Source organism: Puma concolor, chromosome C2 (genome assembly GCF_028749965.1).
Source record: "Puma concolor isolate L17-30 chromosome C2, mPumCon1.1.hap2, whole genome shotgun sequence".
NCBI classification, from domain to species: Eukaryota; Metazoa; Chordata; class Mammalia; order Carnivora; family Felidae; genus Puma; species Puma concolor.
Window position 1 is genome coordinate 16,525,592 of NC_141675.1, and position 15,999 is coordinate 16,541,590.

Genomic DNA, 15,999 nt, shown 5'->3' on the forward strand with positions numbered 1-15,999 from the left:
CATGACTGTCTTGTATTTTGCCCTTACTTGGTCGAAGATATGTCTGGAGGAAACTATGTGCCAGCCATTTCTTGGGATGTTTTATGAGAATATTTAATCTTCCAGAGAGAAATATTACCTGCACTAGTTTATAGCTAAAGAAAGGAAAACTGAAAAGAAATTTTAAAAGTTCTCAAAGTATGAGGCAGCCCCAGGATTTGAACTCTGACTGTTCTATTCCCAAACTCTCATGTCTAATACTAAGTCAGTACCTTCCATACTTTGAAATTTCACAAACCAGTAAAATTTCAAAAACATTCTGAGATCAATCTAAGATTATCAACTTTTTTTTCCAAGACATTAAGCTCGTGCGCGCGCACACACACACACACACACACACACACACCTGTTACCATCATCTCAACAATGAACATTTTGACACCGAAAGAGTGAATAAACTTAGCTTTGTAAACAACTTGCTATATATCCTTGCTTTTATTACACTGCCTCAAATAGGGAAATTCTAATCAGACGGTGAAAACGTCAACACGGCACTGAACTTCTGAGGACTTGCCCTTGGGAACTGCTGCATGTAGCCAGGGAGGCTCTTCATGGTAAAATGGCAACAAAGTGCCTCCACCTGGAATTGGATTGGATCCACTGCTGAAAAACTAAAAACTGCCAGGGCCTTCCAGCTACCCACATGGATCAAGATGTCCAGGAGATCATGTGGAAAAGGTAAATTTGTATGGAGGAGACAAGTATATAGATAACTTCAAACCAACACACATAGGTATCTGCGGCCACTTTCAAAAGCAGATACTGCTATTTGTTTGTCATTGTTCTCTATAAACTGTTACTCTGATAAAAGACATTTCTGTATTATAATTAAACCTTTCCTGAAGCTGGAGACAAATTAGGAACCTTTCTTGGAATTAGGTGTTTACATTAAACTATGCCAATTTTGCACAAATTGTGCACTAACTGAGGGGGCATACAATTTAGTAGAAAAGACAGACAGACAGATTTGGGTTCTCCACTTTGTTTTGACCCACTTACTCTGTGATTTCTAGCAAACCATTGAATGTTTCTTGGCCTCACTTCCTCACCAGTAAAAGGAGAGACTGAGAACATTGCTCTCCAAGCCTCCTTTCAGCTCCATTAAACTCTACTTGCCAACATCTGAGCTAATGGCTTATTTACAAAGAACTTACTTTATTCTTATTACTTTTATTTTTCTCCTTCCAATTATATTAACATTTCTCAGTACTGTAGAAAAATTGGAAAAGTAGACACAAAATATGAAGAAAAATACGTAACAATTCTACCACCCAGAAACAGCAATGTTAACAACACTGTTAATATTTTTCCAAGTACATTTTTACATGGCTTATAAAGTTTTGCACATAAAATTTTGCATCTGCTTTCTCTTGATATTATATTAAGACTTGTTCCCAGTGTAACCAAATATTTTTCAGCAGCATACTTTTTAAAATCTATGTTTTTGTTAATTTAAAAGTAATATGCTTATTATAGAATGCAAACTTGTAGAAAACATAAAGAACAAAATGTTAGATTTCCTAAGGGTTGATTCCTATTAATCCTTCCATGTAAGTATTCCAGGTACATATTATAAAATTTTTCCATGCTAATTTTTCCACATCAAGTAATGGCCATGCAGTACTTGATCACAGGAAATTACCAAAAGTATTTATGCAATCCCTTACTATTGTTGCATGCTTAGGTTTTTAGTCCAGTCTGATTTTTTTAAATTTTATTTTAGAGAGAGAGAGAAAACACAAGTGGGGGAGAGGAGCAGAGAGAGACAGAGAGAGAGCGAATCTTAAGCAGCCTCCATGCTCAGTGAGGAGCTTCTATGCCACGACCCTGGGATCATGATCTGAGCTGAAATCAGGAGTCGGACGCTCAACTGACTGAGCCACCCACCCCGGCGCCTCCAGTCTGATTTTTAAAAACCAGATGTTACTACTGCCCTTTTATCAATAATACTAGTTTTATTAATACACATTTTGACATTTCAAATTTAAAGCTGCTCGTTTGCTATAATAATTACAGTACATATAACTTAGTGCTCTGTCCCAGGCATCGTCCCATGTATTTTGTTCAATCCTCATGACAAATCTGATGTGATAAGTACTATTTTATCCCCATTTTATGATGGGCAAACTAAGGCTTGGAGAGGCCAATAACTTGCTTCAGCTCAGTAAGATTAGTAAGTAACAGAGCTGGGATTAAATCCTATCAGACATCAGAATCCAGGCTGTGAACCTGGAGACTATGTCAATTCCTCAGTATGCCATAAAGTGAATATTTACTTATTTGTTTACATACAGACTCACTTAGTCTTCTGAACAACCGAGGTCTTATTATCCCCATTTAACAGATTAGATAACCAAAGCTTAATGGAGTTATACAACAAAGCTAAGAAACTCAAGTTAGCAAGTGACAGAAACAGGAAGGAATCTAAGGTGAATGACTCAAAAGCCATGTTTTTTAACCATGGCACAGAGATTTTAATACACTTTATTTATTGGTTAAACTGATTGATTTAGTTTATTTATTCAATGTGTATGTAGCATAATTTTGAAGCCTTTCTTGTTTTTTTCTAATTTTTTTTGCTTTTCTTTCTATAGTACAGAAAAGGTACATGTCGTATTTTTTTAAGTTTATTTATTTATTTTTGAGAGTGCGTGGGTGCGCGTGCAAGTGAGTGGGGGAGGGGCAGAGAGAGAGGGGGAGAGAGAGTCCCAAGCAGGCATCACACTGTCAGTGCAGAGCCCAATGAGGGGCTCAGTCTTAACAACTGTGAGATCATGACCTGAGTTGAAATCAAGAGTTGGACACTTGACCAACCGACACCCAGGTGCCCCGCGTGTGACCTATTTTTAATTTTGTTAATGGTTACCTTTTTTCCAAAATATTCCATGGACCTACATTCTCCCAACTTCTCAGAATCAAAAGTAAAAGAGTATCTTTTCAATTTCTTCTTTTATAAGGCATGGGGTTACTCTGTTACCCACCCACCCCCAGCCATGGGCTCCTTTAGCAACTTCTCAATCTTTATTACCACAACCCAGTAATAAATTCCAATCTATATTTTTATGGCACTATTTATTAATTTGTAATTAAATGCATTACCTATTAATATATAAAATGTTAAGCTTATTAAACTAAATTGTTTCTGCACTACACATTTTTCAAAAAACTAATTTAACACAAGTATTCAGTTTTATAAGAAGATTCACAGTAATTATTTTTTAGTTGTGTCTTGCTAAGCTAGTTCCAGTGACACCATGGTCATCTTTTGCACAGCATCCACATTTGTGGGTGCCAAGCTTCATCATTTGAGCAGTCACGTGACAAACTCTAGCTCTAGGCCCATCTAGTTTTTATATCCTTGTAGATTCTCTCCTCCCTGGCTGGATGCTGACACTATTTTCCCCTGTCATTTAATTCGGTATTTATTATCTGGATAAGTTTGAATATGGATCTCTTTTCAACTATTTTTCCGGGATCATAATGGAATCTTTCTTGTGCCTAAACTAGCCTTTTTAGCTCATTTATTATAATTACATTGTTATTATTGTTCTTATATTCCTCTTGTAAACACAGATTATCCATTTGTTGAATCTTCCTTCTGTTTTCTGCTTGTATTATCATCTTTCTTATTATTACTGTCAAATTTATCTTTTATTTCTACATTCCAGGGGAGTGTGTCTTCATTGACTTTTCTATAATGCTAAATCATCACTTTTTTTTTTTTTTTGGCCTCCAAAGTAACTTTAGTTCTACTATTTAATTTTTAATGCACTTGCAATCCTTTTTAATATTATCCTTCTCCCTTTTAATTTAGTCTTCTTGTCTTTTCATCAGAGCCTCTTCTCCCTTTATAACTTTTGGCTACTATTCCACAGAGGCCATGCTTGCTTGCATCCTATTGAGAATATCTGTTCCTTCATAGTTTATTCTACCTCTAGAGCAGGTCAATTTTAGAGTTGTGATCTTCTTCAAAGACTTTACGAGTCTGTTCACTTCCCCTATTCTATGCAAATTTCCCACTAACTCCATGTTGGTTGTAGGTTCGACTGGGTTGGTGCTCTTTCTTCATCCTTGGCGAGAGAACACTGCTGGCCCCGGGGCCAGCTCTTTGATCACCGAAGTAGTCATCAAATGCCAGTCCAGTTGCAAGTTTCTTGCTACTACTTACCTGGAGCAGCACTCTCTGTCCTACTGAGACCATATTCCCTTTCTCACCATCTTGCTCATTCTCTAGTTTTCCTAATCAAGGAAGATAAATTACCATTTACAGAATGCACTGCCATGTGCTTTTACTTTTCTGCTACCTTTCACACTTTCTTCCTGGAGACCCTATCTCCCAGGGTGCCATTGGCCATTACCAGATACCCTGAACTTCTCTGACCTTAGTCTCTAAGACTGATTGTCTCTGATCTTTCAAACAAAGTTGATTAGGGAAGGGAAAGGGGAAAGAGTGATCTGGCTGCCTCAAAAATCAGCACCAAGTCAGCAGAGCACTGGCTCTGAAATTTTAGGTGCATCCCCCACCCAGAGCTTCTGACTCAGTAGATTGGAGATGAGGCTTGTAAATTTGCATTTCTATGAAGTTGCCAAGTAATGCTGATGCTGCTGGTCTAAGGACCATACACTGATATCCACTGCAGTTGTGGAATATATGCCCTTTTCTCTGATTAATAAGACCCCTCTAAGTCAAAGCAGACAGTGGGAGTGGAAAATGCCTTTTTTTTTTCCCCAGGTGGGCTCTATATCTTGAAGCCAAACTTGAGCAGGTTTTCTCTGATTGGAAGAAAATAAAAACTTCTAGTATTAACTCCTCTGTTGGTTTTGGCTTTCAGGGGAGGTTGTTACAGATATTTTAGTGAGAAAGGGTGTTTTAAGGGCTGCTAGCCAGATGCCATTTTAAACCAGAAGTTTGTAAACATCATTTTTTAAAACAACATAATATTCCTTCCAATGGATGTCCCATAATTGCTTCATTCATTCTCCTAATGTTGTGCTCTTAGGCTATTATCAATTTTTCAGTATTAGTAGGTACAGCCGCACTGAGCACCTTTATAAATGAAGTCATTTCTGAATTTTTATATTATTTCTCCTGATAAATTATGAAAAGAATAATTACATGACCCCTTTCATGGCTACAAATACAAATAGCCAAATTCTTTTCTCAAAAATGTATTGTAGCAATCAACATTAGGTATTCTCATGGGGGCAGGGGGAATCTACTATTTTGTGTTACTTTAATATATGAAAAAGAATAGTATCTCGTTATTGTTTTAGCTAGCTTTTCTTTTTTTTTTTTTTTTTTTTTTTTTTTGTCAAGGAATAGTTCTCCCCTTAACCTGCACACTCTACTTTTCCTCAAACCAGGCACACACCAAAACTACCATAACAGAAGGGGTCTTTGGTAATAAAATTCTGGTAGGAAGGAAGGCCAGAACCTCCTTCATCATAATAATATATAGAAGATGCATCGGCAGTAAGCTCATTTTGGCACATGAAGGTCTGTTTTATTCTCTATTCAATGAGTGGGTCATGCTGAAAGCCTGATCTTGCCTACACACCTGCAATCCACCCTCAGTATCCAAAAACCGATGACACTTCTGATGCAGAACTGGTTGTAAAATAATGACCCAAACTTTCACAACAGGCTAGACATAAGAAAAGGTAGACTCCTGGGACAGCAGATGTAGAAGGAGAGAAGAGGAGGGTGCCTGGATGGTTTAGTCAGTTAAGTGGCTGACTCTTGATTTTGGCTTAGGTCACGATCTCCCGGTTCATGGGATGGAGCCTCACATCAGGCTCTGAGTGGAGACTGCTTGGGATTCTCTCTCCCTCTCTCTCTCTCTGCCCCTCCCCTGCTCATGTGCTCTCTCTCTCTCAAAATAAATACATAAACATTTTTAAAAAATAAAAGTAGAAAAAAGGAGGGAAGAGGAAAAGGAAGCAATGAGATTTTAAAAGACCAAAAGCTGAGAGAAAAGGGGAAGAACCTAGAAAGAACCAGAAGTGGCAAGATCCTTAGCTGACTTTGAATAGGTGGACAGTAGAGTGCCCTTAAAGTAGGAAGCTCAGAGCCAGCATCCACCCTTTGGAGGACCCAAGGGTGAATGGCTTATAGGCTCTCTTTCCGAATTCCTTCCCAAAATACACAAACTACCACACTGGATACTGTAGAGCAGTGGTTCTGAGCATTGGCTATAATTAGAATCACTTAGGGAGGGAGTTAAAACAACAACAACAACAAAACTGATTCCAGGGACCACAATTGGGCATTAATCTTGTTTGGAAATTCCTCGGGTGATTTTAATGTAAAGCCACTAGTGATGAGAAGTTTGGGGAAAATCATTCAAATCCAAAGTCAAGAACTGATTATCCTTCTTATATGTTAAACTCCTTGACCAGTTAATGGGAAGTTCATTTGGGAATGAACTGTGCCGCCGCGCGCATTCCACAATAAAGACTGTAGTGCTAAGTTAGGAAGTAAAATTTAACATTTCTCCATAAGCCGTTCCTCAGTCATTCGGATGGTAGGTTCATAGCTATAAATCAGAGTAGCAGAGTAATGTCTACCTACTTTCTGAGTCTAGCAGCTCAGAGCTGATTGCTGACCATTTGTAAAGTGCCACGGAGCATGGCTTCTGGATGAGTTCTTAGTACAGTATTATTGTCTCTGTTGTTCTACCACATGCCAGAGTGTACATTTAATGGTGTGTAAACAGAACCACTGAAATGTAAATACTAACTTACAGGAGCAAAATTCCTTTTGTTTTCCTCCTCTGAACACTTAAACTAGCCTGTCTACAGTAATAGCAAAGCTTATGATGATGGATATGAGATTAGATACTGTACTCATAAAGCTCTTTTGCTATGTAAATTTTAAATAACTGAGGTTGTAAAGGACCTTTAAAAATGTCCTAGAGCTATCAAGGGACATACAAATAGGATATATAAATAACTTCTTCAAATCAGTAAGAAAAAAGAGAACCCAATAAAAAAAAATGTGCAAGTGACTTGAACATACACTTCACAGAAGTGGTTATCCACATAACATGTGAATGGATTCTCAACTTCATTAGTCAGCAGGGAAATGAAAATTCAAAACCCAGTAAGAATGCCTAAATTAAATATACAGAGAATATCAAGTGTTAGCAACTGGACTCTCATACACTGCTGGTGGGGGTGTAAATTGATACAATCACTTTGGAAAACAATTAGAGAGATGAACATACATACCCTCTGTGACCTAGTAATAGGCACCCCTGTGACATAGCAATATGTGATCACTATAACCCAACACTTTCACTCCTAAGAATTCCTCCAATAGAATTTTTTATTCAAACATGAACAAGAATGCTCATAACAGCACTATTCATAATAGCAAAAATCTGGCAATGACCCAGATATCCATCAAGAGTAGGACAGATGAATGTATTATGTATATTCATACAATGGAATACTGTCAACAACGATAAAGAACTACTTATGACTTACTCATAACAACATCAGTAAATCTTACAAATGGAATAATGAGTGAAAGAAGCCAGATACAAAATCATACATATGTATGACTTCAGTTCTATGAAGTTCAAAAACAGGCAAAAAGTATCTACAATATTAGAAGTCAGGATCCTTGCGTAACAGTTCAGGAATGGTGACTACAAAAGAGGGGAGGGAATTTCTGAGATACTACAATGTTCTTCTTGACATAGGAGTGGTTGTGTTAATGGACTCCTTTTGTAATAAATAAATTGTGAACAAATGATTAATATAGTTTATTCTAGACATACAAAAAGTTCTTTTAAAAGTAAAGTGAAGTTTAGGACAATGTTTTCCATAATTGTGAATTATAAAAATCTAATTTATATACAGTCAAGACAGCAGACAGAAGAATTCTAACACCACCACTTGCTAACGAGGTACCTATGGGAAAATTATTTTATCTCTCTTAGCCTCTACTCCTTCAAGCATATACATTAATTCTAACAACAGCTACAGGAAATAGAATTAAATGGCATACAAGTGAAAACGTCCACCATGGTGTATAACATACAACAGGAGCTCCATAAACATTTGTGAATTTCTACGTGTCATATTATTCCCATGTAGAATGAACAAAATAAATAAAACTGTAAGAAAGAGCCTTAATCTACTTTCCTACTCAACTCAACAAAGTTAAAGGATTCAAATCTATCTGACTGCAATTCTTTCAACTTTCATGCTTGGTCTTACGTTCCCTAGAAGATACTAGCTCTGATGAACTCTTTGTCCCACCCTTGCTGAAATTCATCCAACACTCTTACTAGAAAACTTAATTTGCCATTGCAATGTTGGGAACCCCAGGTGCCTCCAATGATCTCAAGGACCATAATGGAATTTTCTAAACAAGCCTACCTCACTTTATTCTTTAATATGTAACTAACTACATGTTCTAAGCATAATTAGAAATACATAGGTATAAGGTAAGGAGGTAATGTACGATACCATGAAACCAGGTAAACAATGAAAAATCTTAAGAATTATTTATTTAAATCAGGTGTTGGCAAACTTTTTCTGTAAAAGACCAGATAGCAAATGTTTCAGGCTTTTTGGCCGTGCTGTCTTTGTTGTAACTCTCAACTCTGCCATACTGAAAGCTGGGCCAAAAAATTACCTTTTTAAAGTTCAGAACAAGTTTTGGTTGTGAAGATTCTCACACAATACATAGCTGAACCGTCATAGAAGTGTTCTAATAAACCTTTATTTATAAAAACCTGCAATGGGTTACCTGTGGCCCACAGGTTCTAGTGTGCTGACCCCTGATTTAAAGATGAAGCCAAAGGTGATTTTTTCTTTTTTAATAATGCTCTATGTCTCAACTCTTTCAGGCTTGTTTTAAAACGGCCTGGAGAAATATCCAGTCAACTGAATTTAAACCAACTTGGGACTTGGACGGAGGGTCTTTCTTCCAGCCCTGAACTAATTAAGGACTGGTTTCTCTTTGACCTAACCTCGCGTCAGCTCCGCGAGGATGAGGCACCGTGTTTCCATTCATCTTCTAGCTTTATCACAGCTGTACCATTCCTGTCAGCAAAACTCCAGGGCTGTCAGCATTTTCATTATAATGCTAGCATCTCAGGAGGTTATAAATCTGCCTAAGATAGCCTGAGCTAAAACTTGGCATGACAGCTTCTAGACCAAGAATTTTCTCAAGGATGAGCAAGCTGGCTCAACAAAAAGTAAGTTCATACTGAAAGCTGGGCCAAAAAATTATCCTTTTAAAGTTCGGAACAAGTTTCAGTTGTGAAGATCCTCACATGATTCAATTTAACAAGCATTTATTGAGTTCCTACCATGGATAGCGTGTGTTATTTTATCTGCCCCACTGTACTTCTCTTGGGGATCTGCATCTCCCCCAATTCATGGCAGCTTCTAATGGAGCTGTCAATCAAGGAGGCTTGCCTTGCCTTCCCCCAGAGTAATTCACGTGACACAAGTGAGCCAATTATATGATCCCAACTCTCAAGGCACAGCATTGATCCAAGGACAGTTTGGATTGTTTCCTTTTTCAAAGCTGTTACAATTTCTTGGAACAAGAAAACCTCTCTCCTTCTTTGTTGTTATCAAGTGGCGCCATGAAGCTGCTGTGTGGGACGAGTGTGAGGGACCACTGGACATCCTGTTGGTGATACCCAGTAGGTGGTTGGATCCAGGATGCAGCTATGGATTTGGGAGTCATTAGTGTGCTTTAAAAAAACAGTATGAAGAGACCTCTGGGATCCTACAGTTCTCCGAAACACAGTTTAAGAGTACTAAGAACACTACTAGAAAGTAAAAAGTACAAATAACTCCTCAACAAAGATACTGTGCCCCTACTACATGGTTCATTCCAGGCTAGGTGCTAGGGCTACAAAGGTGAATGAGAATAATGTATGGTACTTATAAGGAGATACAAATTCAATGCACTTATCAGCTGTGGACTCCGAGTCCCATAAGATTTGGGTGATATGATATTCTGTCCCTATACTATGACCGATGAAAGCCCAAAGCCTTCCTGAAAGTTTCTGCGGAGGCGCCACTCTCTACACCTTCCTACTTCCACACAATTTGTTTCCACTGAGTAGCAGCCTAGATGAGGAACACATTTATGAACTCCAAGAGCATGTTATCATCCATTCACTTGGCTTGTATTTGTAGTATTTTGATTTACCTTGCATTTGTGACTATCATATTTTGCCAGCTACCCCAGGACTTTATTGTAAACAGAGACTCTATAATTATACCTCAGGCTGTACAATAGTGGTGCTATGTCTTTGTCGATGAAGCTTTATTCCACTCATTCTACCTATACCACCCTTGAGAGGCCTCTCTCTTTTTTTGTGTCCATAACAGGGCATTAGCCTGCCCAATCACTAGTTACCCAAGCCAACCCAAGAAAGCAGCCATAGGATTTTCTCCTGTGGCAGGACCAACAGAAAAGATAGATGAGATTGCGTCAACTCAGAAACATTTGTTGCATCAGTTAGGTTCACTCAACTGCTGTGACAAATCTAAACATGTTAACCGGTACCGACGAAATTGAAGTTTGGTTTTGGGCCACAAAACAGTCCAAGGGAGATGTTCCTGATTGAGTGTGATACCACACAGTGATTCAGGGGCCCAGGCTCCATCTATCTTGTGGCTCTAGAATACCTATGCCTCATCATCATCATCTACGTCCAGCTGGTATAAAGAAAAAGAGAGTAGGGAGGAGGCACACACATCTCCTTCAAAGCCCTGGCCCAGACCAGACCGTCGGACCATCACACAGTTTGTCCCATGGACACACAAACTACAAGGGCTAGGAAGTGTAATCCATTCAACACACCCTCCCAAAATCCAGTCTCCATGCAGGGAGACAATAGACATAGGTGGTCAACTAGCGGACTCCTACCACTCTTGGTTTATCTACTCTGGTTAAGATCACCCCAGTGGATAAAATCACAGGCAAGAGGCACCATACATTGCCTTTTATCCTCTTTTATCCATCACTCATCTCTTTCTCTTACAATCTCAAGTGTTCTTCTTCTGCAAGACCTCTCACACTCCTCCTAATTCCACCTTTTCTCTTGTAATGACATAAATATAAGAATTCAATAATATCTCCATTGTGACCACGGCTTTATTCTAAGCATTTTACGGACCAAGTCATGAATATCTAAATTATTCATTACATCTAATGGAACACAACATGCAAAATAATCCCAACCTTTCAAGGCCATGGCTCCAAACTCACATAAGGCAACTTTTCCAAAGACATCGTTTATCCTGACAAGTTCTCCCTTTTTCTGAATACAGCAAATTCCTTCCTGATCAGAATTGCATCTAGCACTACCGATGTCACTTTATTAACTGAATTGTCTTTCGTGATCCTAGTTATTCTAACCTGAAAAGATACAGGACACATATTTAGTCAACAAACATTTACTAAGAGCCTACTGTGTAGTTAGCAATGTGAAAGACAATGTGAAAGACACTGGAGATTGGAGGATGAAGAGAATACACTTGCAAGTCACCAAGGATTGACTGAGGGGTACGGAAGACAGGTTATAAACAAGTATTTATAGCCCGTTGAAAGAGCTCTGAACAGGTCTTCATAGGATAAGAAAAAAGGACGCACTCAACTCTGCTTGAAGATGTCAGGTTAGTATTATTCACCAGCTCTTACGGTGTCCCCAGTCTGTATTCAGTGCTATGATGGGCAGTGTGAAGGCTATGAAAGAAATAAAATGTTCCGTCCTTGTCCTTGAGGAGCATATCATCTCCATCCACAGAGCAATAATGTTCTCGGCAAGGCTGTATAGAGTGCTGCAACTCAGTGAAAAGGGATGTTAATGATGCTGAAGATGAGGTAAACTTCCTGGGGGAGGTTAAGTCTTCAGCTGGACCTTGAAATTTTGTTTTGATTACGATGGGAGTGACATACGAAACAACTGGCTTTCCAGGCAAAGGAAAGAAATGGAGTAAGAGAGGACAGGGGAAAATACAGCCAGTGTATACCCAAACAGGAAAGACATTAATCTTTCTGGAGTGAAAGGAATTTAGCAGACCAAAATGGAGGCGAGTGTGAGTGGCTTGCTGGAGTCAGCCTTATGAGCTCAGCAGGTAAGATTTAATGTATATACATTTTTAAATGAATTATTTCACACAACAACACACCTCACAGGGAAGCTTCTGTAATTCCAAATTGGGCTAAACTCGGATGTAAAACGTCGACATGAAGAGAAGACAGCCCTACCTCAGATGGCAGAGCAGCAGAAATAAGACACAAATAGTCAACCCTGTTCTGCTTTCCCTAGTAAAGGCAGATTATTTGCATAAGTGAACAAAAGACATTTTACACAACTTTGGGAACTATTTTTACCTTTCCTCCATAAACATTAATGAAAATCAGAATCCCAGAATCCTAAAAGGAATCTTGGGGGTCAGATTTATTAATTATTCTCTTGCACACTTAAAATGATTACCCATTAAAATGATTAAGATGATTAAAAATTACCCAAGATTTGTAATTTTATATTTGATTGGATGCTGGTGTATATTGTAAGCTTTGAGGTACATTGTTCATGTGCCCTGAGTAGTTATGTTTAAAGAAGCATTTTAAAATCAAATGTATTAAGTAAAACATGATATAATAAAAAATAAGAATAATTTAATGCATATAAATTAGGAGACTATTGAAGCTTTATGAGGATGGGGACTATTTGATAGAAGCAGAGACCCTCATGCCTACAGTGGCCTGATCCATAAACACTTGTGGATTTTTAACCCATGCACAATTTTCACTATCAAGAGTCAGGAAGTGGGCACCTGGGTGGCTCAGTCGGTTAAGCCTCTAACTCTTGATTTCAGTTCAGATCACGATCTCACGGTTTGTGAGAGAATCGAGCCCTGAGTCGGGCTCTGCGCTGACAGCACGAGCCTGGTTGGGATTCTCACTCTCTCTGCCTCTCCCCCGCTCAAAAGAGAGCATGTGTGCTCTCTCTCTCTCTCGCTGTCTTGCAAAGTAAATAAACATAAAAAAAAAAAAAAAAAAAAAGGAAGCATTGGTGCTGCCACATCATTCTGGATTGAGTGGTACAACTTTGATCCTCTGGGTTTATGAAGTCAGTATGTAGATGAAAATCAGTTGGAGACATCCTAAGAATACTGCAGGTAAAATTTCCCCAATTTCATAGCGCTGCTTTCTGAAATCTTTTTTTTTTTAATTTTTTTTTCAACGTTTTTTTATTTATTTTTGGGACAGAGAGAGACAGAGCATGAACAGGGGAGGGGCAGAGAGAGAGGGAGACACAGAATCGGAAACAGGCTCCAGGCTCCGAGCCATCAGCCCAGAGCCTGACGCGGGGCTCGAACTCACGGACCGCGAGATCGTGACCTGGCTGAAGTCAGACGCTTAACCGACTGCGCCACCCAGGCGCCCCCTGAAATCTTAATGAGGTTTTCATGTGGGAATCCACGGCAGTCCTTCTGAAATCACTATATATCATGCTTCCCCCTTACTGGTCTCATGTGAACAAGCTTGCTAACTTTTTTAAAGGAAATTTGAGATTTATTTTGTTTCAAAACTGTGTTATTTTCCTAAATTTTTTTTAATGTTATTTATTTTAGAGAGACAAAGCAGAGAGAGTGGCACAGAGAGACAGAGACATGGAATCCGAAGCAGGCTCCAGGTTCTGAGCTGGATGCAGCGCTCGAACCCATGAACTGTGAGATCGTGACCTGAGCCAAAATCGGATGTTCAACCGACTGAACCGACTGAACCAGTTGCCCGAAAGCTGTGTTATTTTTTATCTGAATCTGATCATCTTCTAGGTAGATGCAAATTGATTTCTCTGTCCTCTTTACCTTCTCCTGCTGGGTATGACCAGTTGACATCTCGAGTCAAATGAACTACTTTCACATTAGCTACGAGCCTTAAGACTAAACGATCTATTTACAAAAATTAGATTTTTCTTCTTTACATATAAAACTGGGGCCCAAAAACAAATCCCTGTGGGATGCTTTTCTTCCTTACTCTGACTGTTTAAGATAATTCAACTGAATTGCCTACAGGAGTAAACCAGATAACATGAGCAATGAAGGATCCCTCATATAGTAAAAACAACAAGGCAAACACAATGAGGAATGGCAAATAATAGAGTCTCAGTGATGGGAAGAAAATGAAGAATAATGAGGCCTGTGGCAAAATCAGTTGCCACGCCCCATCCCAACGGAGCAGCTGCTACAGAGTGCTGGCTTGTCATTTCCATGCACACAGCTACAGCATTTCCAGATTTTCTCATTTTTCAAAAGATGACATAATTCAGGTTTTTATGCGAAATCTCTCGGGTTTTGTGGGTTTTTTTCATTTTGGCAACCACATCAGAGACCCTACCGGTGCTGCCCACTGGCCATTTCTGACCCACATGACCATCTCCCACTTCCCTTTTCAAAAGCTGAAAAAGCAGGTCCTCACTTACCCCAGACTCCCTACTTTTAGGAATGGCCACGTGACCCAGTTCTTGCCTTTGAGATATAACGAAAAATTTTCTGGGGGCAACTCTAAAGACAAGTTTTCTAGGAAGGTATCGTTCTTTATCTGATAAAAGAAAAAAAAGGTATGAAGAGAAATCATTCACTGCCATGGCTGTTACCTAGCTTTTTTGCCCTTAGTTGAAATCACTTATGCGGTGCGATGCCTAGAGGTGTGGCAGCCATTTTATAAGCACAATGAGGAGAAGAGAACTACGGAAATGTCGGTCTAGAGCTCTGTGTTAGTCTGCTCAGGCTGCCGTAACAAATCACCATAGACTAGGTGATTTGACAGAAATTTCTCTCTCAGAGGTTGAGGAGCCCAAGGTCAAGATGCCAATAAGGTAGATTTCATTCTGAGGCCTCTTCTCTCAGCTTGCAGGTGGCTCTCATCTTGCTATGTGCTCACATGACCCCTACTTTGTGTACATGCCAGCGGAGACAGCAAGCTCGTTGGTATCATTTATTATAAGAGCACTAATCCCATCATAAGGGTCCCACCTTCATGACCTCATCTAACCCTAATTACCTCCAAAGGTCCCATCACCAAATAGCATCATACTGGGGGTTAGGGCTTCATCCTATGAAGTTTGAGAAAACACAAACATTCATTTCATAACAAGTTCTTAAGTTGACAAGCCACTGATAGAACTCTGGGAACATCCACCTCCATTCATTATGTTATACGAGATAATAAAAGGTTTATTATTTAAGCCACTATTAAGTAGGTAGTTGGTACACACAGCCAAAAAATATTCCTAATTGATATAATTTTTTTGTTAAATTCTGTATAATTTCCTTACAATATATTTTCCTAACAATAATTCAGAATTCCTATGTATTAACTGGGACTGTTAAAGATTCAAAGTCTGATATCCTAAATAAAGCTCCACTACTTAGGGTCAGTACTATCTGCTTAGAACTTTCTCAGTAATTGTGTTATGGGTGGTAATTATAAGCTGTTATAAGTGAGTTCCTTCATGCCAATTTCTCTGGGAAGATCTTTAATCTAGTTTGTGATGCTGATACAACTTTGAGGAAGAAAAGTACATCCCTGGGAAAATCTAATGAAAGACTTGGAATTTCTCCTGAGAAAAATGCACTTACACACTTTATACTGATGTCTGAGTATACTTGCATGAGTTTCACAGGCCCCCTGAATCATTCCATGGATGTCCAAATAAAGAACCAATGACTTCGAGGTTGATTTAGAAGAAGTACTAAATTCAGACCTGGAAAACCATGATTGGGAACTGACACAGAATCAGAAATGACCAGTTTGGGAATGAAGGATAGCCATCCTCTGTAACCAAATAACCCAACAGCTATTTGAGATGAACTCCATGCCACAGGCTACTTGCTCAGGATCCGGAAACAACAGCTCTTCCCTGAGAAGCTGTTATAAGTCTCTGGACACACATACGGCCTCCAAAA